Here is an 11,291-nt window from a genome sequence, read left to right on the forward strand (position 1 = left end):
AGTCACGTCACAGGGATGGGAAGCAGGTTTTCTCAGATAGAGGAGAGAGAGACCAAAAGGTAAGATTTGGTGGAGAAATTGCTTGACAAGGGGCAGTTGTCTGGGGGAGGGACTTGAAGCCCACGGATAGGAATTTGATACATAGCACTGCCGAAAGCCTGGAGAAAAATTGTGAGGGAGAGAATTCTTAGTGTTGTGTAGAAGGTGCACTGGAGAAGCTGGAGACAAGGAAAATTGTAATGAAGAATTAGAGTAATCCCTGGAATGAGATTAATCAAGACTCTTCCTAATATTGTGGCTTCATGATGGTATAAAAAGGGGGTAAGGGATCCACAGAATATGTCTGTGCAGGAATTGGCCGGCATTAGATTGTCCCTGGACAAAGAATGGCAATGGGAAGCAAGAGAGGCAACGTGGCGTAGTGGATAGAACACAGGCTTGGGAGTCAGAAGTTCATATATTCTAATCCAGCTCTGCCACTTGTCTGCAGAGTGGCTTTGGGCAAATCACTTCACTTCTCTGGGCCTCAGTTATCTCATCTCAAAAATGGGGATTGAGTCTGTGAACCCCATGTGGGACAGGGACCATGCCCAACCCAATTTGCTTGTATCCACCCCGGGCCTATGTACCTGGCACACAGTAAGTGCCTAGCAAATATAAAATATCATTATTTTTTTAATGGCGGAGGGGTGTTATCGATGCTGCAGCATTTGCCGAATGGGGGCTAAGGGGGAGATCAGTGGAGTTGGCCCTAACTGTAAGCTCACTGTGGATAGGGATCCTCTCTACTATTGCCAGATTGTACTCTCCCAAGCCTTTAGTTCAGTGCTCTGCACACAGTAAGCGCTCAATAAATACCACTGATTAATTGATTGATTGAAAAAGTTAGAAGGAACTGAAGTTAGGAGAAACTATGTCAGTCTCATATCCATCCTTTCAGCCACATGACACACATGGAGGGGTTTTTAGCTTCTCTCACTCTCTTGCCCTCTCCTAATTATTCAGGTAGATATTAATTTTAGGCTTACTTTCCTTTTCACCGGTTTTTACCAGTCATCTAAGATTCTCTTGTTCTCGTGCTGAGTGAACAATCTGTTTCTCCTTTGACACCCATTCCCAAATATACCATAAATTCGTCCACCTCCGAGACCTTGTCTCCTACAGTGGGATCGGGCTGCAGCAGGGTGAAAGGGCTGAATGCAGGGTTAGCAGCAAGGAGATATTGCTGTTAATTTGGGCACCACAGCTCTAGGAAGGACTGGCAATCATAGCTAGCCTGCCCTACCCCTTGAAGTCAGAAAGGACCAAAGACAGACTCAAGATGGAGCAAAATTGGTAACATCAACACGGGCTCGCGGCTGTCAGGGCAGAGAAGGATGATTTATACCGTCTCCACTGGCTGGTTTTTCTAGTTTCCTGGCTAGGGATATAAATGTGCCAGAAAAAACGCGGGTCTAGGAGCTGAAGACCTAATCCTAGACCAAGCTCTGCCACTTGTTTGCTGTAAGATCTTGGGCCACCTTCAAAGCCTTAATAAGAACACATCTCCTGGAAGAGGCCTTTCCCAACTAAGCCCTTGCGTGGCTCAGTGGAAAGAACACGGGCTGGGGAGTCAGAGGCCGTGGGTTCTAATCCCGACTCTGCAACTTGTCAGCTGTGTGACTTTAGGCAAGTCACTTAACTTCTCAATGCCTCGGTTACCTCGTCTGTAAAATGGGGATTAAGACTGTGAGCCCAACCTGAGATAAACTGATTACCTTGTATCTACCCCAGTGCTTAGAAAGTGCTTGACATGTAGTAAGCATTAACAAATACCATCATTATTATATTATTATTATTATCTTCTCCCACTCCCTTCTGTGTTGTCCTTGCATTTGCATTTGCACCCTTTTTCTACCCCTCTTTCAGGTCCACAGCACTTATGTCCACATCCACACTTTATTCATAGCAATGCTTATCTCCCCCTTTAGATTTCAAGCTCGTTGTGGGCTGGGAACGTGTCTACTAACTGTTGTTGAATTGTACCCTCCCAAGTCCTTAGTTTAGTGCTCTGCAACCAGTAGGCGTTCCATAAATATGGCCCACTGACTGACTAATTTGGGCAGGCCACTGACTCTCTCTCAGGCTTAATTTCTTCATCTGCAAAAATGGGAATGATAACACCTACCTCTCCTCCACCAGAGAGATGTTGTGAGGAAAAAGCTGAAAAGAGCTTTAGCAATAAAAAGTTGTCTAGAATGATGATTAAGCTCCCTGTGGGAATGGATCACGCCTCCCAACTCTAATAGTGTACTCTCCCAAGAATTTAGTACAGTGCTCTATACATAGAAAACACTCAAAAAATATAGTTGATTGATGATTCTAAATATACAAAACTGTATAATGGAAAGTTACACACTGTTGGATGCTTTGGAAGAGCAAATGGAAAGATTCTATACTTTGGTGGGTCTTTTTTTTTTTCATCTTGTCATGATTATCCCATGATGTAGTTTGATTCTTTGGAGTTCACTGACCCACTTGGCGAATTCACAGACAAACTTGGCAGAGGTGTTTTCAATCATGAAAAAGTATCTTAGCTCCTGCCAGCCTGGTAGAGCCAAGTGTAAGCTGAACACTAGCTTTCCATAATCCCATCAACCCAGTCTGAAGGAAGGGTCAGGGGTCAGTAACCGCTTCTAAAAACACTGTTCAATTGATTCCAAACAAGCCCTTACCTACTAAGCAGCTGCTCGCAAACAATTCAGAATCTGTCCTCTCCACCAATTGCTCAGACTTCCCTATTACTAGAAAGGCCTGCCTCCTGAATATAGCCCTAATACACCAATAAGTCTTCATCTGAAATGCTAAGGAATGAAGTCAGTGGATTTAGTTTCAGTATTTTTAAGCACAAAGGAGCAAAGTTTCAGCAAGCCATTATAAACCGACTGGTCCACGAGTTGTCGTCAGAAAGTAAGACATGCTGGTTTGTACCAGCAGAATGTAGTGTCCAAAATAGTGCTTACATCCAATGAAACCAAGGAAAATCGAGTGAACCACAATGTCAGTAGGTTGTTCTTCAGTTTTTCAGAAAGTCTTTTGGGTGATTTTTTTGGGTGTTTTTTTTGTTTTGTTTTGTTTTGGTATTTTTTTTTTTAGTTTTATTTTATTTTAGGCCTGAGAGTGACATGAACATATGGGCACTGTAAACCTCACAGAGGCCCATTGGTGTTTTGCACTGACTCAGGGTTTGGCTTACGTGTCCTGACCAGTGCTGGTTCGTAGCACTTCCTCCAGATTATGACACACTTCTAGAATTAGGACTGGGGAATTGTCATTTTAAAAGGGGAATGAAAGGTAGTGATTCTATAAATATAGAAGGAAAGAGTCTTCCAACACATCCTCAAAGCGAGATTGAAGACTCAGAAGAAGGCTTGTGCAAAATTGTTCATGTGTGTGGATAAAAGCAAGCCTCTCACTGGTTTCCTCCCTCTCCCATCCCCCAACCTCCTTTCTGATCCCAGACGAACACTGATTGGTGAAGTTAGTGGCCAGATACTAAGCAGATCTTCCTGACACCAATAGCTCTTTTGCAGCTTTTCCCACAAGAAGCCCGGTGCTCGGAAGATGAAGAAAATATCCCCAACTGCAAAACCAACTGATTTAATTAAAAAAAAAATCCATTGGTTTCCCTTATTTTGTTTCACAATTTTTCCATTTTTATCATCTACCCCGAATCTCTTCAGGGTTTTGCTACCTTTTGCTATTTTGTACAATGTAACTGAATTTTCCTGGAAAATCTCCTACAAGGAATATCTCTTGGTTTGTTTCATTAGATTATTTCGATACGATTAGTTTATTAGATCGATTGTGGATTTTCTTTTTTTCTTCATAAATAAATGTCTTTAACAAAGTTTTGCCAGAGCCAGTATACTACATAAGTATTGAAAATATATATATTTATTTTCCTCTCTGTGACCAGTGTCGAGGACAGTGAAGGGTGGTGATCTAATCTGAGGCAGCAAGGGCTGACCCCATTGCCAGACAAGGATCTCAGAATAAGGACTCCTGGGTCCTACAGTCAGTCACATTGATATTTCATATTTGTATTATTTACCAGTTAGTAATTATTAATTAGAATCTTGATTACACTGCATCAAAATTCCAGAAATAGTTAAGGGTAAAGCTTTCTTATTTCCACCATATTTCCATGTGTGTAAACATACATATTTATATATAAATATGAAACACACATATATATATTATATATATGTCATATATATATATATATAACATATATATTATGTGACACTTGTTCCTTTCCATTTTCACCTAGTAACCAGAATCATTTATAAAGCACTTCAAGATATTAATACTAAATAGAATGATACACTCTTATAGCCCATTTCTTTTTCTTCTAATTCCTTTCCCCAAAGTCTTGCTTTCAAAATGCAGTTTGTTTTAGAAGGAATATAGTGAAAGGTTAGAAAATATAGAAAAGTGAATGCCCCATCATGAAATTAATTTCTTGCTAAATTTCAGATGATTTGCATCTCCTTTGCTTTTTTATTTGGGATGAGAATTTGTGACTTTTCTATCTACGCAGCTTATAGCAATGAAATAAGATACGGTTTTACTTCTTTGGGGTGCTGGCCAGCAAGTATTTATTTTATATTACACCTGGTTAGTCCCTCAAAGCATAAAATATGACAAAAATCTATCTGATTTGAATTCCTGACTTGAATGACCACAACTTCTGTCGTTTGAAAACTTCCAACCCAGATTTAAAACATACTATTGAACAAATGCATGGAAATCAGGAATGATTCCCAGCAGTTTTCATATTATTTCCCTTTGCTTTAATCCCACTTGCACATCATGTTTTGCTTTCAGGAAAAGACTGTGTTGTGCCCAATAAATGTAAAAATCTAGCTCATATGGGGCATCTGCTATTGGTCTACTGAGTTTTTTTCATAAAATAAGACAACCTATTGGTAGGTTCATTCCCATACAAATACATTGTTTTTCGAACTTTACTATTCCCTCGCCTCTGTTGAGTGTTACTTACAGCTTTGTCTTCAGGTTGAAAGGAAGAGCGACTTATTAGTAGCAAGGGTTTTAGTTAAAACAAACCATATAGTATGGTTCCTGGTATATTTTCATGTTCTCTTTTCTCCAGAAAAACCCCAATCCACATCATTTCAAAGTTAAATGAAGGTTCTCCTCTATCCTCACCCTTATTAATTCAACGTGAGACCATCGTAGCTGGAGTCGAAAGTTTATTCAGGTGGCGTGAATCAGACAAGGGCTCACTGAGGCAAACTGGAGTGTCAGGAAGCACAGTCGGCTCTGCCTCTCCCCCTCCCTAAAAAGGAGCATAACAAAACCCAGAGCAAAACAGGCCGGCAGTAATCTCCTGGCCCTAGCTAGAAGACAGGGGTGAGGAAAAGCTGGCCTCCCATTCTCCATTTGGTCTCAAGGTTAGAATTAGACCCTTAGGGAAAGTAGCTGTCAATTAGAGATAATTCCAACCAATGCCGCCTGAAATCTTGGACTTATCCCCTAGCAACTCCCACTTCTTTCAGGCCAGGGGCCCTTAGCTCTGCCTTGAGCTCCAGAGTCACGCTGCAGACAGTGAAATAACCTTTTCAGTTTGGGGCAGATGCAGAAAACGAGTTCCGCTCCCGAGCCTGCGCGGCTCTCTCAGAGGCATTTGATCGAAGATGAGCTGGGATCTAGAAAGATTGGTTTTTCTCATTTGCAAATCGCCAGTGTTTTCATCTGGTAAAGTAACCGAGCTGCTCCCCCAAGAGTCAGGTCTGTAAATTCAGTCCTATCCCCGCCTCTCTTCACTCGGCGAGAGAATCCACCGTGCTGAGGCAAATGGCTGGCACGGTCTTTGCTTCTATTGCCTTTCTGGCACCAGGAGAAATTTGCCAACGTTCGGGAGTTCAAAGTGACCGTGGCGACGGCGAGAGCCATTGAGCTCTCTTTATCTACCGTGGCGGGGCAGAGAGAGAAAGCCGACAAGCATAAATCCTATTAAGGAAAGCACAAGGTTATGCACCCTTGATGTAAGGGACATCACAGAATTTACCAGGCGAAAGTGTGCTAGGTTAAAAAAAAAAATCACATACATTTCTAAGGATTTCCTATTCATTCGATTTTAGAATCGCATTGTTAGCCGCCGTAATCTCAAGCAGAGTGAGCAGGCTAAGGGGGGAAAAGGCGAGCAAGTGCTTGGAAGAAGAAAAGGAGCTGGTCTTTGATTCCATTGGTGTCCAGATGCACAAAGAGATCACTCAGAAATTTTGTAAAAATAGCATGCGCAAAATGTGAGCCCCACGAGGGGCCTAATTCAGGCACTTGTCTTGTAATCAAAGATTCAGCTCAACACGGCTCCTTTGTGTGTGACAACAGCATCGTTTCTCTAGCCAGGCCGACCAGCAGGCCCCTCTGTGCAGGCCGGTCTGCTCTCTCCAGCATCACCACCCAGGACGTTCCTCACGGTTTTTTTTTTTTTTTTTTCCCTTTCTTGGTTGATGCCTGGCTTTATTATTTTTTTTTCTTTCAGTTTGGAAACCGGGTAGCATCTCGCTATTGAAAATCCAAGGACGCTCTTTCATGCACGCTGGATTGCATTTTTCCCGGCAATTAAAAATGGGGAATGCGTCCTTCAATTTGACTGGATATTCTCGAAAAGGAAAGAAGCAGGCCGGTCGGTATGGTGACGGTAGAGATTCCCCTCCTGACTCTGCAGGGAGCATATTCTGGGTGGATTCTGGCATTTGAGGACCTCTGGATTGGGGGCAGTGCACCCCACTTCTTTGCTACGCAGAGAGTCATTGTATTTCTCCTCAAACCTAATTAAATCAACAACAGAGGATTGATTTCACCGTCTCCCTGGGTCTGGGTGTGGAGGTGTATTAAGTTTCCGTGTTTTTGGTTTCCACTTTTCCTCAAGTCAGCCAAGCAAAGTACATGTAAATACTTTGGGAGGGAAAAGAAAAAGGAAGAAGCTGTGAAAACCCTCAGGGTACTTTCCCTTGGTGACTGGCATTTATAAACGGGTTGTGGATAAAATCGAGGAATAAACCAGAGCTCTTTTGTTTCGAAGGAGCAGTAGGTTACAGCGTATAAAGGCTACTACATTTTTTGGAAATTGACAGCATGAAACCATGAACCCAATGTAGAGAGCACCTTTGCCATGGTTTTCTCAAGGAAGCGACAGAATAGGATGCGCTTCTTTTAGAGAATCAAGTAGATACTTGAAATTTGAATTTTGTATTCAAACCACTAAAATGGCTTCACCTCATTGCAGTTTTTATTGGACCCAGTGTTGCAAAAGGTGACTTTGGCATGTGTCTCGTATTTCTATCTCTGTAGTGCCAGTCGGTATTGCTCCAAAACTCTCTGCCATCGTTACACCTACTAAAATGGAGTTTAAAGAAAAATAAGGTGAAAAAAAAAAGAAAAAAAATGGTGAGTACATTTAGTTTATGACACAGCTAGCCAGCACAGTCCATGTGACAACCACAGAATCTTGCCAGTTCCCTTGGAGACAACTGATATTAACCTCTTCAGTGCTGTACTCAGCTCAGAGCCTGATCCCCAGGCTTTATTCTTGCCAAAGGGTCATTAATCAGGGGCCATAAGCCCCTGATTTCAATGGATCTTTAGTCTGGATAATGGGTCAGGGAGCAGGTTGCAACTTCATCTTCTGGGTGTTTTCATTCTTTAATTTTTGCTTTCCCAATCTATCTAAAAAGCCAAATCTCATACCTGGCAGCCCTTCTCTTTGTGACTCGGTCTTATTTGAATGGCTGAAATGACCTAATTCCTGTGACATTGGTTATTTTTTTAAATTACAAAAGAGAAACTTCTAATAGGGTCTTAAATTGTTAGCTATGTTCCTAGAATTCAAGCCGGGGTGACGGTTGTATTTTTAATGAGAGATCTTTACTTCTTGGGGAAAGTGAGGTATGTGATATTTACACTCACCCTTGTTTATGTGCATAGGTTAGTACACTGAAAACACACACACACACATCCACAATCTGAAAGGGTCAGAATAGGCCTGGAATAGTATTATCCTTGCCTTGTGCTTTAGATTGTCAGATGAAAATGTATGGAGTGCAGATCAACAGCTCATGTGCCACAACTCAGTGTTTTGGGCGTGGGCAGGACAAAATGAAAAGTATTCCCCAGTGATCAGTGCAAAAATGCGATTTCGGTAGTCAGAAGGAGCAGGGTGAGTTGACTGTCGCACAGGCAGGATACCTCTGACCTCTCACAATTACCCTCTTAAACTCAAATAATTCCGGGAACATCGCTCTTTGGTCCCGTTTTTACTGAAGCAATCTAGCGATTTAAAAACTGCAGGTTTTCCCAGAGGAATTCCATCCCTTATCACCACTATTAATATGTCCCCATCTAATTGAGCTGGCTGGTGAGCCCAAGTGCTTAGGTTGCATGCAATCACCAGTAATGCTTCAGCTTTTATCTACTGCCAACTTTCCCGCTCGCACTCTCTCCGGGTTATCCCCACGCGATGTCTGAGTTATTGGGAATAGCTTGGAAATGGAAGGACTATCTCCGTGACCTTTCCAGGATCCTCTAATTCTCCGAAGATCGGCGCTAGTCTCAGAAAGCAGCTGCTAGGTAAGCTGACGTCGGCAATTAACCGGCGCAGGCCGTCAGGGGGGATGCTTAGTCCGGGCAGTCTCAGAACAGCGGCCCCCAGGGCCCTCTAGGATCCTTCGGGATTCGCCTCCATATTGATGAAAGATGGTCGCATTTGATCCCCAGTCTGAGAAGAGGGGGAGAATCCTACTGTGTGGTGGAGAAACTTTCTAGCCAAGCAGACCACGTCTGCCCGGAGGAGGTGAAGTTAGAGCAGCCAATGGTGGTACTTTGTGACCGGTCTCTGAGGCTCACACTCGCAAGATTAGAGATTTCTTTGGTCGAAGACACCGCAACAAAGGGGGCCGGGGGCCCTGTTTATTGGCAATTTATCTTTAAAACTCTTCTGAAGCTTGGAGGGTAAACCAAATGTGAGGTAAGTTGTTTCTATATACTTGGACGGAACAGACATTTTGAAAGAATTACACTGAATACAGGCCAGGATTCGAGACACCGGCTGGTCTGGTGCCCTACTGCTTCGGACATGTTTATCCATTTGAGGAGATGGAGCCTATAAGCAGTGTGGGCCGGTGGAATGATCCCTGGGACGGAAGTTGGAAAAATCTGGCTTCTAATCCTGGCTCTACCACTTGCCTGCGGTGTGACCCTGGGGACATTACTCAACTTCTCAGTGCCTCAGTTTCCTCATCTGTAAAAGGAGGACAAAGTATCATTTTTCCCCTCTGACTTTAGACTGCGAGGCCCACGCAGGACAGGGATCATGCCCGTTCCGATCGTATTGCTTCTATCCCGGTGTTTAGCACAGTGCTTGGCCCACAGCAGTCCTTAACAAATATTCATTCATTCAATAGTATTTATTGAGCGCTTACTATGTGCAGAGCACTGTACTAAGCGCTTGGGATGAACAAGTCGGCAACAGATAGAGACAGTCCCTGCCGTTTGACGGGCTTACAGTCTAAACGGGGGATCACAACTACTGTTAGTAGTAGCATTATCAACATAATATCAATATATGGCAATATAATATATAGTATAGTAGTGTTAGATTGTGAGTCTTCAGGAGAAGCAGCGTGGCTCAGTGGAAAGAGCACAGGCTTTGGAGTCAGGGCTTATGAGTTCGAATCCCAGCTCTGCCACTTGTCGGCTGTGTGACTGTGGGCAAGTCACTTAACTTCTCTGTGCCTCAGTTCCCTCATCTGTAAAATGGGGATTAAGACTGTGAGCCCCACGTGGGACAACCTGATTCCCCTATGTCTACCCCAGCGCTTAGAACAGTGCTCGGCACATAGTAAGCGCTTAACAAATACCACCATTATTATTATTAGAAGGCCAGGGATTGTGTCTAATTCCTGCCTATGTATTCTCTCCCAGCGCTTAATACAGTACACTTCATAATAACTTCTACTACTCAATTTTAGAATTTTCCCTTCGGTGATACACCGTCCCAAATCACATCCTAGTGTATGCCCTCCCAGCGCTTAGTATAGTAAAAAATAAGAATAATAATCATGGCATTTGTTAAGTGCTTAACTATGTGCCAGACACCGTAGTAAGCAGCGTGGCGCGGTGGAAAGAGCACGGGCTTTGGAGTCAGGGCTCATGAGTTCGAATCCCAGCTCTGCCACTTGTCAGCTGTGTGACTGTGGGCAAGTCACTTAACTTCTCTGTGCCTCAGTTCCCTCATCTGTAAAATGGGGATTAAGACTGTGAACCCCACGTGGGACAACCTGATTCCCCCGTGTTTACCCCAGCGCTTAGAACAGTGCTCGGCACATAGTAAGCGCTTAACAAATACCAACATTAAACGCTAGGGTAGATATACGCAGATTAAGTTGGACACAGTCCCTGCCCCACGTGGGGCTCACAGTCTCAATCCCCATTTTACAGACGAGGGAACTGAAGCCCAGGGAAGTGAAGAGACTTGGCCAAGGTCACACGGCGGACTGGTGGCAGAGCCGGGATTAGAACCCATCACTTTCTGACTCCCGGGCCCGTGCTCTATCCACTATGCCACGCTGCGGTAGACTTAATAACTACTACATCTCTTCTTAGAATTTTCCCTCCCACGATCTAACGAAACAGTAAGGTCTCCTTACGCCGTCCTAATGTGTAGGCAGCGATATATCTGAACATTAATCCTAATGTTTAGGCAGCGATATATCTGAGAGAAGCCTAGAACGTCCTGATGGTTCAATTTTGGTTTGACTGATTAAGGCACCAAACCGGTGACTTAGGCTCATCCAAAGAAACCTTCCAGGATCACACATCACTTGGGCTTTGAATTTGGAAACGAGTTAGACGGCTGGGCCTTTTCCTTATTCGGGACAAGACTAGATTGAAATTCAGGATGGGTGAGGGGAGAGGGGAGGCAAGAAACCTGCAGGGACTTTGTGGCTTAATGCTAGGCAACCGGCCATCTCCAACACAGCAAACATACGACCACAAAACGAATGAGCTCATCTACAAATCAGCTATTTGATATGCAGATCTGCCGGCAGCCCTCACCAACAATACACCACTTCTCAGGCAGCAGGTGCAGCATAAAAGTAAGTGGTCTTTCCACATTTCAAAAGCCATGACCAGTTTGCTCACTCCTTCTGGCCCTTAACAATGTCTGCAGCTCCATTATCTTCATGTTTCATTTAGACCTCCCATTGAAGAAGCCAGGGTTC

Source organism: Ornithorhynchus anatinus, chromosome X1 (assembly GCF_004115215.2).
Source record: "Ornithorhynchus anatinus isolate Pmale09 chromosome X1, mOrnAna1.pri.v4, whole genome shotgun sequence".
NCBI classification, from domain to species: Eukaryota; Metazoa; Chordata; class Mammalia; order Monotremata; family Ornithorhynchidae; genus Ornithorhynchus; species Ornithorhynchus anatinus.